This window comes from Anguilla rostrata, chromosome 11 (genome assembly GCF_018555375.3).
Source record: "Anguilla rostrata isolate EN2019 chromosome 11, ASM1855537v3, whole genome shotgun sequence".
Lineage (NCBI taxonomy): Eukaryota > Metazoa > Chordata > Actinopteri > Anguilliformes > Anguillidae > Anguilla > Anguilla rostrata.
In genome coordinates this window covers 28,381,520-28,396,387 of record NC_057943.1, presented here as the reverse complement: position 1 = coordinate 28,396,387, position 14,868 = coordinate 28,381,520, and the positions used below count along the sequence as shown (strand labels likewise).

At 43.4% G+C, this 14,868-nt stretch overlaps 1 long non-coding RNA gene across 2 annotated transcripts in view; it reads left to right on the top strand.

The window, feature by feature from the left end:
• Positions 1 to 14,868, top strand: part of LOC135234523 (uncharacterized) — a 54,080-nt gene extending 39,212 nt beyond the window's left edge. For both annotated transcript variants that reach the window (XR_010324127.1, XR_010324126.1), the window contains 2 exons: positions 6,558 to 6,738; positions 14,002 to 14,868. This is a non-coding gene — a long non-coding RNA (uncharacterized LOC135234523). The remainder of the gene's footprint in view (positions 1 to 6,557; positions 6,739 to 14,001) is intronic.

The window sequence follows — 14,868 nt, the reverse complement described above, 5'->3', positions numbered from 1 at the left end:
CTTTTTATTGATTTATTTAAGGTAAATTTAACCAACAATTGCAATGAAAGGAAAATAAAAACATAATCAATGTACAGGAGCGGCAAAAATGCAATTTTCCTCAGTAGAGCATAAAAGTTTGTTGAAAATCTAAATTGTTATATGAACATGAAGATGAGGTGTGTGTGGTGGTGGGGGGGGGGGGAGTTACAGGCATGGAGTAGTGAATCTCCAGCTCCCAGTATCTTTTTGCAGTGGGGGAAGTCGTCCCAGGGTACTGGCGGAGTTAACAGAGGGGTTTCGTCGAAGCACGAGCCGGCATCTGTAACGCAGTTCAGGGGTCCCGTTCGGAGATCCGTCCGCTTGGAGAGTGTTCGCTCAGCTGCAGCAGCGCTGGACGCCCAGGGAGGGTGGGGTTGGACTACCAGAAGAGGGCGGTACCCCACGCCTGAGCGATCCGCCCCGTCCGCACGCTAATCCCGGGTCAGCGGGGGGGCCCAGGCTTTCCACGCGTCGCGTGGGGCGCTCAGACGCCTGCCCGCTGGGCAGTGAAACAGCGGCTTGTGCCAGGCTTTGAAAAGTGGCACGGTGGCACCATTATGGCACAGAGGGCAGAGAGAGCCTGGCACATCTTTAATGGAACTTAATACCTGCCAATGTCACCGAGTCTACCAGTTTAAACATTTTTAAGACAAGTTTAACACTGGCTAAAGACCACACACTCATGTTCTCACCAATACTTACTTCCTATTTCTTTTTCATTCTTAATTTTACTGATTCTAAATATTTGTATTAGTATTATATAGTATATAGTATTATATTCTTTTTTGTATGTTATTTGATTCTTCCTGCCCAGGAAGTACCACATGTAAATTAGTTTGAAGCTAACTGCTGCAATTTTATTTTGTTTTAACTGTGCATGGCCCCTGCTAAGTGAACAATAAACTAGACTAGTGGCAAGCAGAAGTGACAGATCAAATGGGAGAATCTGGAGGTATGTCATGTCACTTCTCTGTCTCTTTGAGCAGATTATAATAGCAACTGTATTCTAAGATGTAGCAGCAGCTACATCTTAGAATACAGCTGTGTCTTCAAACATCCTGAAAGTCTGTGGTGTGACCATGCACAATACTGTGCGTGTGTGTATGTCTGATTGTGTGTGTATGCATAGTTTTTGTCTGTGTGTGTGTGTGTGTGTGTGCGCATGTGAAGATTCTACACATATGTATTTTTCTGTTTAGGTGTGTGTGAGTTTCCCCACACACACGTGTGTTTGTGTCTCTGAGGCCAGTCCAGTTTTTGCCTGTCGTTAGTTTTCCCACAATTCCCTGCTCCACAGGGCCCACCCTGCAGAGGAGGGGGGGGTCAGGAGCTGTCAGTGCTCAAACAAGGCAGAAGTGGGGAGCCCCCGTCCGGCAGGGGGGCGGCGCTCGCATGAATGGGGCCGCTGTATAGGCCCCCACTGGGCATTTACAAAATGATTTGTGGCAAATTTGTTTAATCAATGTGGATACTTGAGGTGGGGGCCCCACGGGACCCTCCTGCGCACTGTCGGGCCCCCGTCACCCCGACAACGCACCTGCGATGGGGGCAGCCCTGTCCTATCTGCATAATCTGGGCCTGTCGAATGCGGACAGGTCCAGATGGGGCCACGCAGGGCCTTTGTCTTCTTTTTCCGATACCTCCACACTTCTCTGATCTCAGGTCAGGGCGAGGTTTTGGGTACCAGGGGAGGGGAGGGGGGGGGGGGGTCCTAATTCTGGGGCAAAAACAGTAGCAGCCATGCGCGTCGTCCCCGGGCCGGGGAGCTAAAGCGGGCAGCGGGACAGGGGGGCCCCACGCTTTTGTGAAAGAAGGGCCGCTAAGGCCAAAAGCAGGTGGCTTCCCGTCCCCATTATCTTCCCGGGCCGCCGTCTCAGAAGAGCCCGGAACAATGGCTCAGAGATAGATCTTCTCTTTCCACGCTCACTTTTCTGTATTCCTTCTCTTTTCGGCCGCTTTCGTTTCTTTAAGGCTGCGTCCCTTTCTCTGGAGCTGCTGAGGTGGGGGAGACAAAACCTCCAGCTGTGTCACATGACCGTGGGGTTCAGCTTATGTCCCTCATTTCTGAGCCCAGTCTGCAAACGTCTTACACTCCCTTCTACATTACATGTCAACCAGGAGTCATAGACTCATATACTGTATGTAATGTAAATTGTTTGGGGGAAGTTTCTCTGTCCTTAGGTTATAAGGCAGAACCCTAGATGAGGAAAAAGCAGGGTTGGTGTCTTGCACAGGTTCAGTGTGCATTTCAGTACACCCCTCTCTGTTTTCTGTGTGATGGCCCATTCATCTTTCTTCCGGTCTTACTGGATAAACTGCGGTGTGCTTAGCTGGAGTTTAAACCCCTAGACCACAGACCTGCATTACAATTTTAACAGCTAATCCTTATTTTACTGATTTGGATAGCTGTTCCAGTTGTAGTGTAGTTCTGTGGAGGATAAACCTGAGGTTTAAACTCCAGCAAAGTGCACTGCATTTGACCCAATACATTTGAATATTTCTGTTGATTTTCACGCAGCCAGTTTATGTTCATGTTATATATTTCATGTTTACTTTTTGAAGTTCAGTTCAGTTAATATGGACCCTATGTAGCTAGTGTCATTTAAAAATTATATTATATTTATAGTATTTATAAATAATATAAATATGACTATTATTCGTAATATTTTCATAATAGTAATGTTTGCATCGTACAAATAATAACCCTTTTATTTTGTTGTTGTTTTGAGTTTTGACCCACTGTGCCCTGTGCGACAGTGGCCACTCCATTTCCTCCTCTGTCCATCTCCGGAGAGTGAGTGTTGCAAAGCACACTGCAGGAAGCCTCTGTCACTATTTCACGAAAGTCAGAGGGCGCGATACCTGCGGTTCTTCACAGAGGTACTGTACCCCAGTACAGGAGTCATCAGGGAGCCCCTGAAACATCTGCCTGTTGCGTCTTTGAGCGCGACTCTTCTGTTTCCTGTGTTCACTCAACGTGATGAAACGCAGCTGCATTCCGCAGTCTCGTGGGAGACCTCTCCGATATGTGATTAATAGCGTACCGGGACTGGAAATTAAACCGGATCCTCCGAACGGATAGAAGTGTGTGTTTCTATCCCCGGTGTGGCCACGTCCGGCACGTAGCGGTTGGCTGAGCTCTCACTCCCGTGTCTTTAGTGTCGGGGACCCAGCGGATGAGGCCGGCAACTCCACAGAGCCGCAGCTGTGCCAGCCGCGAGATGAGATAAACGCAGCGACAGGGTTCCGTCTGATCGGTGAGAGCAGCTCGCACTTTAACTTAAGCCGCTCTCGAAGTGGAAGTTTTAAACAGCCGTTTTGAAACACTTCCACTTCTCCGCGGTCGCTAACGGGCGCCTCTTTTACTCTTGTTTTTGTTCGCTGCACTTCGGGCTTTGGTCAAAACTCAAACCCCACTCAATTAGCCAGAAATTTGAATGAATATAAACTCGAGTACATTAAAATCCGTTTAGAACAATTACGCCTTAATTCAGCCTTTTTTATATTTATGCATGTGCTGTGTGGGTAAAGTTGTGCATGTACTGAGCACCTTTACTGTCACACTGAAGGTTGAGCAGCAGGTGTGAGCGTGTGCGATTATAATCTCTATGTTTAAGCCACCTTTATCTGCCTTCCTCCATTTTGTGTCATGGCTGCCACTTTGATTATGTCCTCTGTTCCAGTTACCTGACTGCTGTGGCCGCTCTTGTACTTCCTCTTTCTAGAGAAAATGCCAGATCTGCCTGTGTCTCTCCGTATACTGTAATTCATCTAAACAAGTTCAGCACCCACAGCCACATGGCTGAAGAAATCATATCTACACTTGTATTATTGTTTAATTGATCTCTGCGAAAAACAAGCTGAGCACCATTCATCTTACTTTAAAAAATATATTGCCATGGTTGAACATTTAATTAATGTGTATTTAGTAAACTTATGACATTAGCGTGGCATTAAACTTTTGATGTTATTAAAAATGTTGTGTACAGTTGGTAATAATCAGGGTTTCCAAGTTGCTATGTGGGTATTTTTTCCGGGTAGAAACCTAAATATTTCTAAATTACATAATCAATTTCACAGCCAGCGGTTTTCAAAGGGGGAAGCAGGGCGTAAAATAATCAGCATAACATCCCATAATTTTGAATGAAGAGCAACAGATGTCCAGCTGGAGAAAAGGCCTCCCTCGTCTCCCCTCTGCCCATTGTTGAGCTAAGGAGCCATTTATGTGGTTGCCATGACACCCATAAGACACTTTTATCCATCTCCCTCCTTGCTGGACTCATGCTAATGCAAGATCATAGTTCTTACTGACAAAGATGACAGAGGCTCACTAGCAAACAATACCAAGGGAAGGTTTGTAAACACTTTGCTTTTTTCCACGGCTGAGACGTCTTCCCTTGTTAACGGGTTCTCTGATGAACACATTTACTCAGAAATGCTATTTCGCAAAAGCATTCTATTTTCAAAAGGGTAGCAGCTATGCACATAAAATTCTCAGTGAGCAGAGATGCGTTGTACGAGGTTAACCACCATTTTCTCAAACATCTTTAGAATACTGGATGGAAGCCACCAGGATCTTGAACAAAAATATAAGGCTACAGAAATGTTGGGAATTAAGTCAGACGCCAGAATGATTCCATCTTGCTGATAAACCAGGTGGTACTGGAGTAAAAGGATAGCAAACGACTTTACATGAAGATCTCAGGTTGTAATTGTAGCTGGAGCACAAAGATACATTAAACTTTGTAACTTAAATCCAGTCGTAAGAATGGATAACATGCTAGATGTTGGCAAGTATTCAATCAACATTTGTGCTTAACTTAAAAGTAAACACAAGCCTTACACTTTCTCTTCACAAACTCAGTTTGGTGCGATAGTTTCCCTGATCCCTGAACTCGCCAAACTCATTAAAGTAATAATTTATTTTAATTGTTTATCAAAATTACTGATACATGTTGATTGAATGATAGCTGTATTCACTGTGAGTCATCCTAGGTCAAAATATGGCCTCAGGAAGTAGAGAAATAATTGAATGTAAACTTGTGGTATGATAGTGTAATAATGATACATAATAATAATCTCATTCCTAACAGCCTGACTGCAAGACTGATGCTGGAATGTTTCTTTAATATCGGTAATGTGGAGGTAACAATGGCAGAACGGTGAACCGCGCTGGTGGCAGGTGAACAGAGGCTACTGTCCGGCCACAAATGAGCTGCTCTGCGCTACCAACTGCTGGCCTCTCTCACACACACAGGCACACATATGCACACGTGCATACGCACACACGCACGAACACAAAACACACACACACCCACACATGCACACACACACACACACCGGGATCAGAGGTTCAAGGACTGTTGTTAATCGACTGAGGAGAGCCCGATAAATTGAGCAGGTGTCCTGTTTTTTTGAGCCGGAGAGCTACTGCCGCTTTCATTCTCAAGTGCCCTGTGTTCCATTTTCCCCGGATTCCCCCCTCCTCCCCAAGTCTCTTTGAAGCCCACCCATGGTAATGACCCCTTGTTGTGAGCGTTTCGAATTGCAAGGGGCTGGACCTGTGAATGTAACGTTCTGAGCGTCATGTACAGCTAACGTTTCATTATGCGGCTCTGAAACAAGAGCATTTCTACATACGTACATCTTGCATGCAGATCCGCTACTTATGTACTGCAGGCAATTAGCATTTCTTTAAATAGGAATTGATGAATTAACGAAAGACCACCCTCCCACCATCAATGCATATCAATTTGTATTCTCTGAAATTAATTCTCTGTAATTACATTTAAAATAACCTTCACAGTAAAGTATCAACGTTCATTTGATTGACTCGTACTGACCACATTCATGGTTGATCTAATTCTATCTAAAAGCCAAATAATCTTCTCATTCTTCACTGTCTATTACACCCAGCTGGTGGTCCAGACACAGCTAGCCTCCATGTTTATGTCCTCTTTCTAGTGCCCACCTGCTCCTTTCCAACAAACGTTACCCCCCCCCCCCCCCAACTCACATTCTCACACACCCATCCACTGGTTACTAGTGGAAACCATCATCCAATCCCTGGCCCCAATACACTAATGCAGACCAATACCCACGCCTCTCAATATTCTTGTGTTCTCCTCCCACTCCTCCACCTCTGGCTGCTACTCTGCAACCACGCCCACCACTACACCTTAAAGACCTGAGGTAGTGAAACAGGGATGTAAGGCATTAGCGTAGCCCTTGACATCACTTTACTGGTAGGGGTCACAAAGGAGCTCCAACATTCAGACCACGTTGGTAGTAACCAATGGAAAAACTCCAATGGTGGTTGGTGATTACTTCCTGGGTCCCTGTTGACAGAAATTTGGTGACCATTCTCTCTGTTTTCTACCATTATGGTGACGTCACCCCCTGCTTACCCATGCTATGGCCAGTCATGGACATATTTTGTGTTCATTTGTACACCACCAAGAGCAGGCACTGAGATGGCAATAAAAATGGGGGGAATGTAATGCCACCCGCCACCTCCCCTGTCATTTCTGTTTCAGGCTCCTCTGCAATGCTGCTGTCATCACCGCCACTGACCCCCCCGCTCCTTCTGAAGGCTATCAAGCCTGCAGTGGCCTGCTAGTAGCGTGCCAGCAGCACAGCTGCCCATCCCCCAGAGGTTTGCAGCTACAGTCCCCGAGCAAGCAGCTGAAGCCAGGCAGTCGAGATGGGGATCAGCTGGTGAGTGAACGCAAGATGGTTGCTGAATGGCCCTGCTGCTAGCAGGCCACTGTAGTGCTGTCTGTAAAAATCTATCCGTCTCCCACATAAATGGCACTATAGAGTATAAACTACAATCAAAATTTGTTGGAGGTGTGGGTTGCTTTGCAGGTGGCGCAGAGGTATAAACCATGCAAACGAAAGTGGCTAGAGAGTGGTATTATATATTAAATGTGTTCATGTAACTACATGTTTGAAATAGGCATATTTTAAAAACAGCCCATCCCTGGCTACCCTGATGTTAGTCACCAAGCACCATGCTGTGGTCTTGAATGTGAGTGCCAAACCTTTCATTTAAATCCCTCAGGCCCAATCAAACTGTGCTTATTTGTGATCAGATAATTCAATTTATTAGTAGGCCTGTATTTTAGTACTTATATAATATGGAGGTTTCAGTGATTGTCAAAGTTCAGGAAAAATGCAGTGACAATTTTTTGCCACAACATGTAAATCCATTGAAGACAAAGGACATTGCATTTAGGCTGACTCAGTGTCTCTAGGATTCACCTCGTTTCTGAACTCTCTTCATGGTTTCTTCTAGTCGTGTTTTTTTATGCATTTCACCCACAGTGTGTAATGAGTGCATACAGGACTGTTATTTGCCTTTAATGAACCTCATACTCTGGAGAGTGTTGGTGAATGCAAATAGCGTTTTAGAGTTTTTTTTTTTGTTTTTTTTGGCTTTGTTTTTTTCATTGATTTGTCTGAATTGCATCAATAGTCGGACATAGCAAATCAGTGAACTGTGCAAGCTGGCGGGAGGTAATTACACAGGAAGAAATGGTATAGTAATGATGAAAACACTCTTGTTTACGCCGTAAAATACCCCTCCGAGCTGCAATCATTCATGACCATTACATAACGGTCTTATATTTAGTCAATTTTATTCGACCACATACAATGTCTAATCAGAGCTAAGATATGAGTGACAGCGCTGTCAAACTACAGCAAAGAATAATAAAACCATAGAAAATATGCTCCGTTTACACAGTAAACTGTTCAGTGTTAAATCAACTCTAACAGGGTAGCCTACATAGCCTACTCTGTTATAGTTTAATTATCTCTGGACTTCAGCGACTCGATTGCCTCGCTGAATTTAGCACTGAAGCCACGTGGAGAACAGAAACTGATTAATTTTGCCACTGGCCAGTTTATGTGGCGTGTTTATGAAAGAGATGGACACGTTTATATCGCGTAAAATCAATAAAAAAAGCAGAGAGAAAACTCAAATAAACAGAAAAGAGAGGCGGTGCACTTTCCGTCGCGTACAATGGCGGGCAGCAAGGTCGCGCTCGCTGCGTGACACCTCGCCGATTTACCGTCGGCTTCTCGCAGTCGCAGCACGGGAAGGCCGTCAGCAGGAACGGAACCCAACTTCATTGTGATTACGGCTCCGGTTTTCTGGAGATACCTGGCAACGGAAAGAGAAGGTGAAAGGGCGAGGGGAATGAGCAGCGAGAGGAAAATTGGTTCCCAGTAATCAAACGGTTTTACGCCTCTGAAGAAGCAACTCCCAAAGTGGTTTGAGGAAGAGGGAAGAAAACCGCATTAAAAAATGTTTTTTTAAACATTACGAAAAAACCAATCCATGCTTAATTTACAGTTAATTTACTTTTAGGCTATTTGTTGTTATTATTATTATTATTGTCATTGTTGTTGTTTTGCTGTTGTTATTATTATTATTACTTAACCATTTGATGCTGTTAACAGAAGTCATTTTTAGCTTTTCTGCATGCGCAGTTGTCAGAGCATTAGTCGTTAGCTCTTATGGAATTTAGGCCATTTGTATTCTCTGTGTTTAGAATAATCAGTGTTTTGTGTTTACGTAAACAATATATCAGCAAAATCACATTTTTAGTAGAACCGGTTTCTTTATTCTTTTGGGAAAGAGGGCGGGGGTTCTCAAAATGTAAATCTAAACACATATTTAACATTTTCTACAGGGTATCATTAGCATTGGAATAACATGAGAGCAGGAACACTGGTCTGACCCATGTTCTCTGTTTAGATTGAACATACATTTAGTTGTAGGATGATTATATTTGAGTAAAATGATTGACAGCTGTGCATTTCATAATAAAATCCAGACAGCTGACACTGTCACACAAGAGGGGTTATGAATCTCCTCCTCTGACAAACTGACATGAACTGCACTGTTGTTTCTATGTGGCTTTGGTATCCTCACCTATACAATATATGCATGAAAGTGCTTAGCCTGCTTTTTCTGGTTAATACAAAGACACAGATCAAAAGAGTGGAGAAATTTTTATGTAATCAGTGCTGGTTTTAAAAATATCACACTTTATCATTCATGATGCTTTCCTGAGAACTATTCTCTGGAGATCAAAGGTCATTGTCCTGCATTTATTTTTTCAAGAAAAACCAGCAAGATGGTATCACTGCAGATTTTCTGACTAATTCATGACTATAGTACTGTGAGATAAACATTTTGAAATTTTTAAGATAGTTGCTGTGTCCTGTTCCTAGGTTTTAACAATACTACAGCATGACCTCTTAGTACTCCTAATAGTTACTTTGAGAAAGACTTCGGACCTTTTTTGTCAGTTTTAACCCAGATCCAGTCAAACTACAGTACTCTTTGTGTTTAACACAGTAATGCAAACATAAATGGCACACATGTTTCAGTCAGTGGTTGATGAAATCAACAGAATTTGCGTAAAACAAATGTAGAAATAATTACACAATTGCGTGCAATTTGTTCCTCAATCTGAGTACTTCGGCTGAAACCTGTGGAACCTGGTGAATTATTTATCAGGGTGTCATTGATGGCACTGGCTGAAATAGTTTAGTGCACCAATCAAGGTGGAGAGTATGTGTGCCTGTGTACGCACTGTGGGCTGTCTGGGTGGGTGTGTCAGGGTGGGAGTGTGTGAGTGTTGAGTGTGATTGTGTGTGTGTGGGTCTGTGTGTGTTGAGTGTGATTGTGTGTGTGTGGGTCTGTGTCAGGGTGGGGGTGTGTAGGCAAGTGGTTCCTCTCCATCATCAATGTTCATCAGTGTCTCACTCGCGGAAATCTTGACCACTTTACCATCTGGCTGCAATTTTCACATAACATAATCAATCAATATATGTGTGCAGCAGTGTGTGTGTGTGTGTGTGTGTGTTTGTGTGTTTTTCTACGCAGAAACCATGTATGATTATGGTATAATTTGTATAACTAAACACATAACTTTTGACCAACAGCATTCTCAAGCTCGACAGTTGCTTGTCATACTAATGATATAGAGATGTTTAAATACTCAATGCTCAAGCTTCTTTCAATTGTACCCTTTTGCTTATCACATATGTGTGCATGTGCATGCGTGGGTGTGTGCATGTGCATGCGTGGGTGTGTGCATGTGCATGCGTGGGTGTGTGCATGTGCATGCGTGGGTGTGTGCATGCCTGCGAGGCTTTTTGTGCTTGTGCTTGTGTGCATATGTTTGTGTGTGCACAAACGTGTGTAGATGTACAGCAAATTTTGGTCTTTGGAATAAACCCCCTGGGGGTTAGAATCAACTCAGTTTGAGTGTACATGCATGACCATCAAATAGACTCTAGCCCAGAGTTAAACTAACTCTTTTTTGGGAGTTGATCTTTTAACACTCTCCAAGAGTTCAAACTGAATCCTTGTGGGAGTTAAAATATTAATACCAAACAGAGCAAAATCATGTTCCAAGTTGATTTTAAAATGAGCTCTTCACACCATGCAATCGCACACTAATACCAACGGGCAATTTACAGTCTCCAGTTAGCCTAAACTGCATGTCTTTGAACTGTGGGACAACACCCACTCAGACGCGGGGAGAACATGTGAACTCCACACAGAAGTGCCCTGGCCAAGACATCTTCATGCTGTGACATGACAGTGCTATTCATTGCACCACCCTGTCGCCCACGCAGTAGATTTGACTGCTCATTGGTCTGGAGTCAATAGAGCGACCCTCCTCCCTTTTGAGTCTACCTTGAGTCCTTATGAACATGAGGTAGCTTCAGAAAGTATCACAAATATAGATAATAACATCTAACTAAGTACATATATACTATATAAAACCCGGTAAATTAACCCTGGTTTTCATAAATATATATATATATATTTATGAAAACCAGGGTTAATATACTGGGTTAAATGTTATGTGAATCGTGGAGGAGATAATACGCGACCAAAGTTTACGCTAACTGTTTGCAAGCAAACGTTACATTGAACACTTAGTGTATTTAGCAAAATTATGTGCCTGACATCAAAGTAGACAGCTAATTGGTCAAAGGCAAATCACTGGGTGCAACACAGCACGAGTTGTGTAGAGTTGAGTTGAATCAGGATAGAGGCCTATATGCCTAATAAATGAATACCAATAAAATACACCGCAAAAGAATGAACCAGTCTGAAATTAAACTCCAGAAATCGAACACTTTTTTTCTTACCCAACACACACGTGTGTATGTGCATGTGTGTGTGTGTGACTGCGTGTCAACTGCTGCACCTTTCACCTCCAGTGCTTTTCACAGCCCTGTGACAATACAAGTCACAGAGAGGACTCGGCCTGTCCTTGAATTTGTCCTTGAGTCAGTCTGCCCCCACACCAAGCTCAGAGCCAGTCAGCTCTGCAGTTTGACTGACAGCTTCCTCTATGCACTGTGCACTTTTAATCGTTTCACTGATTTTGGCACCCATTGGCATTTTACGCGTTATCAGTGTTTTGGAATGATGGGGTTCCTGGACTGAAGCTGCCCACACACTGGGGTCAAACCGAACAGCATCGCACCGAGGTCCACCTTGGCAACCCTCTGCCACACTGACAGGATATCAACACAGGCTAATTTAACCCCCTCCCCCGGAAATAGTTTGAGCTGGGGCCAGATTACACTCTGGGATCCCCCCTCCCCGCAGACTCACATCTGGCCCGCAACTGCCTGACTCGGATTCAGCCCGTTTTCATTTTGCACGCGCGTGCGTGCGTGTGTGTGTGCGTGTGTGTGTGTGCGTGTGTGCTGTATGTGTGTGTGTGTGTGTGTGCGTGTGTGTGTGTGTGTGCTGTATGTGTGATGTTTTACCTGTGAAATGGAAAAAATGGCCTGCTTTACAGCCCCTGTCTCCACCACTGTAAAAACGGCTCCTACGCAATGCTGGGCTACTGAATGTTATATACTTATACAGGAGATAACTAACTATATCAAAACAATTAAAATGATTAACTCGATATATTTATATTGCTTCTGAAAAGCTATATAGTAAAAATATAAAGTTAAATATTTGGCATAAACAAACATCATGTTGATGTTTATAATGTGTGTGAAGCACATGTGGTGGTGGGATTTTAAGTGTGCTCTCATAAATTCCTATTTTTAAAAAAAGACAAGACAATGATAGACCCAGGGTGAGAAATAGTCACTGTGGGGGTTCCCACTCACCTCGGGCCCTGTGGACTTCTCGCATGTTATTGTTTGTTGATGCAAGTAGTTGTCACAGTCATGTAATAACAAAAGCCTAACTATTAGTGTGTTTACCCCAGCAAAGAAACTGATGGGCAATCGACATCGAATTATAGCCATGTGTGGAATCCGCTCTCGCTCTCTCATTTATACTTTGCTCAAGGGTACAACAAAAGTGTCACAGTTAGGAACTGAACCCACAACTTTTGAGCTACAAACTGTGTGTGCGCGCGCACGTGCGTGCTGCCACTATAGAATGAATGAGCACTTTTCTTTTAACAGCAACTTTAGTTGTCAATCTTTAACAAGGAATGAGTGCAAAAAGAATCCAAACTTTTAAAATAGGAAATAATCTTTGTAGCCTGAAAACGCTAGTGTCCACGCAAGCGCTGGGAATAGCACGAAGAAAAAAAAAACCATTTCCTTTTGTGAGGTAGGCCTACATGAAAGTCCAAAGCGTTACCGGCTATTGAAGTAGGCTACTGTTAGCAGTGGCATTCTGAAATATGTAACCTCCAGAGGCATATAATGAAATGAGGTGGGTGAACCAAACACAATTATTTGAAAAGAAAATATCATTTTGTGGGGAACGCCGATATCGCTGTCCTCTCACTTTAATGCGCGTTCCCGCATACGTTTGATTTAATCATAAAATACAATAAATAGCGATAAATACACGAAGCAGTCCCCTTGTATCAATCGTAGGCTACATTGAGCGCTAACTTATCTTTTCCTTTTCTTGTCCTTGGTTTCCTTTTTGTACCTGGAAAACCGTGTCCATCTCTTCTTTGGAAACCACATCTTGCCTGAGAACTGGTGCTCCTCTCCTTTGTGTGAACTTAATGGTGTTATTTATGGTATAGGAGAGGAAGTATTTCAGCAACATCCAAAGACGGCAGACAAAGACGGGCAATAATACAATCTGGGAGGCTAGAGAAGCCCCAGTACAGCAGCAGAAATCTCAAGTCAGTGATTAATCACCGGAGCAACCATTAAACGCTCCTCAAGACTGCTTGTAAACCTCCGAGTTCCCGAGAATAAAAGCATAATTCTGTACCAGCGGTCAACGTAAAGGGTGCTTGCGACATTTATTTATTTTGCGCAAGGTCACTTTTGAGGAAAATAGACTTTTCTTCTGTTTCAGCACAACAATAAATTGCCATCTGGCAGCCAACTTTTTTTTTTTTTTTTGGCGATCAATCGATACGTTTTAAAGTATGCGCGAGCACTGTGCTGTGGACAAACACCGGTCAAGGAAAAAGGAACACAGTGAGGTTCTGGGGGTGGGCTTTTAAAAGCGTCGTTACCCATGGTGATTGAACAGATGCATCCCAAGACGTCATATTTGTTTGCCTTGTATTTCATGATGTGCAACCAAGGTAAATTGAAAGCAACCACACGTATAAGTGTAAGCATACATCAAATAACACAAATAACACCCCCCCCCCCTTTTTTTTTAAATTTGTATTTAATTTGTGTCTCTGATAAATGTTGGATTTGCTTCCCTCCTAATGAACCATAAGCAGACGCCATGGCTTCAATGTGGCGTACAAGGGGCTGGGCCACTGAATACATTCACCCCAGGGATTTTCCTGCCTTTATTTATCATGTTCACATAAGAGACGTCTGATGTCAGTCACAAGGTCAGCCATTTTGGGGCCATGCTGTGAGCTGTTGAATCATTTTTGGGGAGGATCCCTTCATTAGCGACACAAAGGATACTGTTGAATTTCCGCTGATTGCAGCTATTTAAAAAATGTGAAAACCTTATTCTGTATTCACCGCATCCAGGGCCAGCGTTGGTGTTTACCTGGATCGTTTCGCCAGTGTTCTGTGGCCGCAACCTTTCCGGCCTGGAGGCGCAGAAGAGCAGTCATGGGCAGGGGCCCCCCAGCCGAGAGGCACTGCGCTCACTATTGCCATCATGGCGAAATCGGCACAGTGAAAGCACACCTCCGTGCACTGATTCAGAATAGTGCTTTATTGGATGTTACAAGGATACCATTTCTGTGATGCCGCATCTTTCAAAATGGCTCCTTATGCTGTAAGAGCTAACAATTACATTTAATGTCCATTTCCAGTTAGTTGCTTTGTAAAAATGGCAACATTAAAGCCAAGTATTTACCCCTCCCCCTCCACCCAGTAGTCCTGTTAAGTGGATGTTTACTCAACATAATTGTTAAAAAGTTCTTGCAGCACCAGTTACAATGTCCTCTCAGCTGAGACGCAGTGTGAGCAAATGAAGAGCGTCCTTTGACCTTGATTAGGACACAGTACCAGCATGTTCATGTGAAATATCTCAACCTGTCTGCAGTAACCAGCGCCTTTCAAGTTTTACTGATACTTAAACAACACACGTAAAGTTTACAATTCTACACCAAGCGGAAAAACTGCCTTTTCTTTGTTTTCATTAGTCGTCTTGTGTTCCATCTGTAAGTCACGACAAAAGGAAGCCACAAAAACAGCCTCTGATTGTAATCATACACTTGGATCATACGAGTTCTCCACATTCACAAAACTAAGCTTATTTCGCTTGGCAAAATAAAGACTTGCGCTTGGAATTTGTGCCAGTAATGGACTGATTCCTCTTTGTAGCGGCCACTACAGATATCAATTTTCCACTTTGGACTTGTGACTTACGCAATATTTGAATATTTA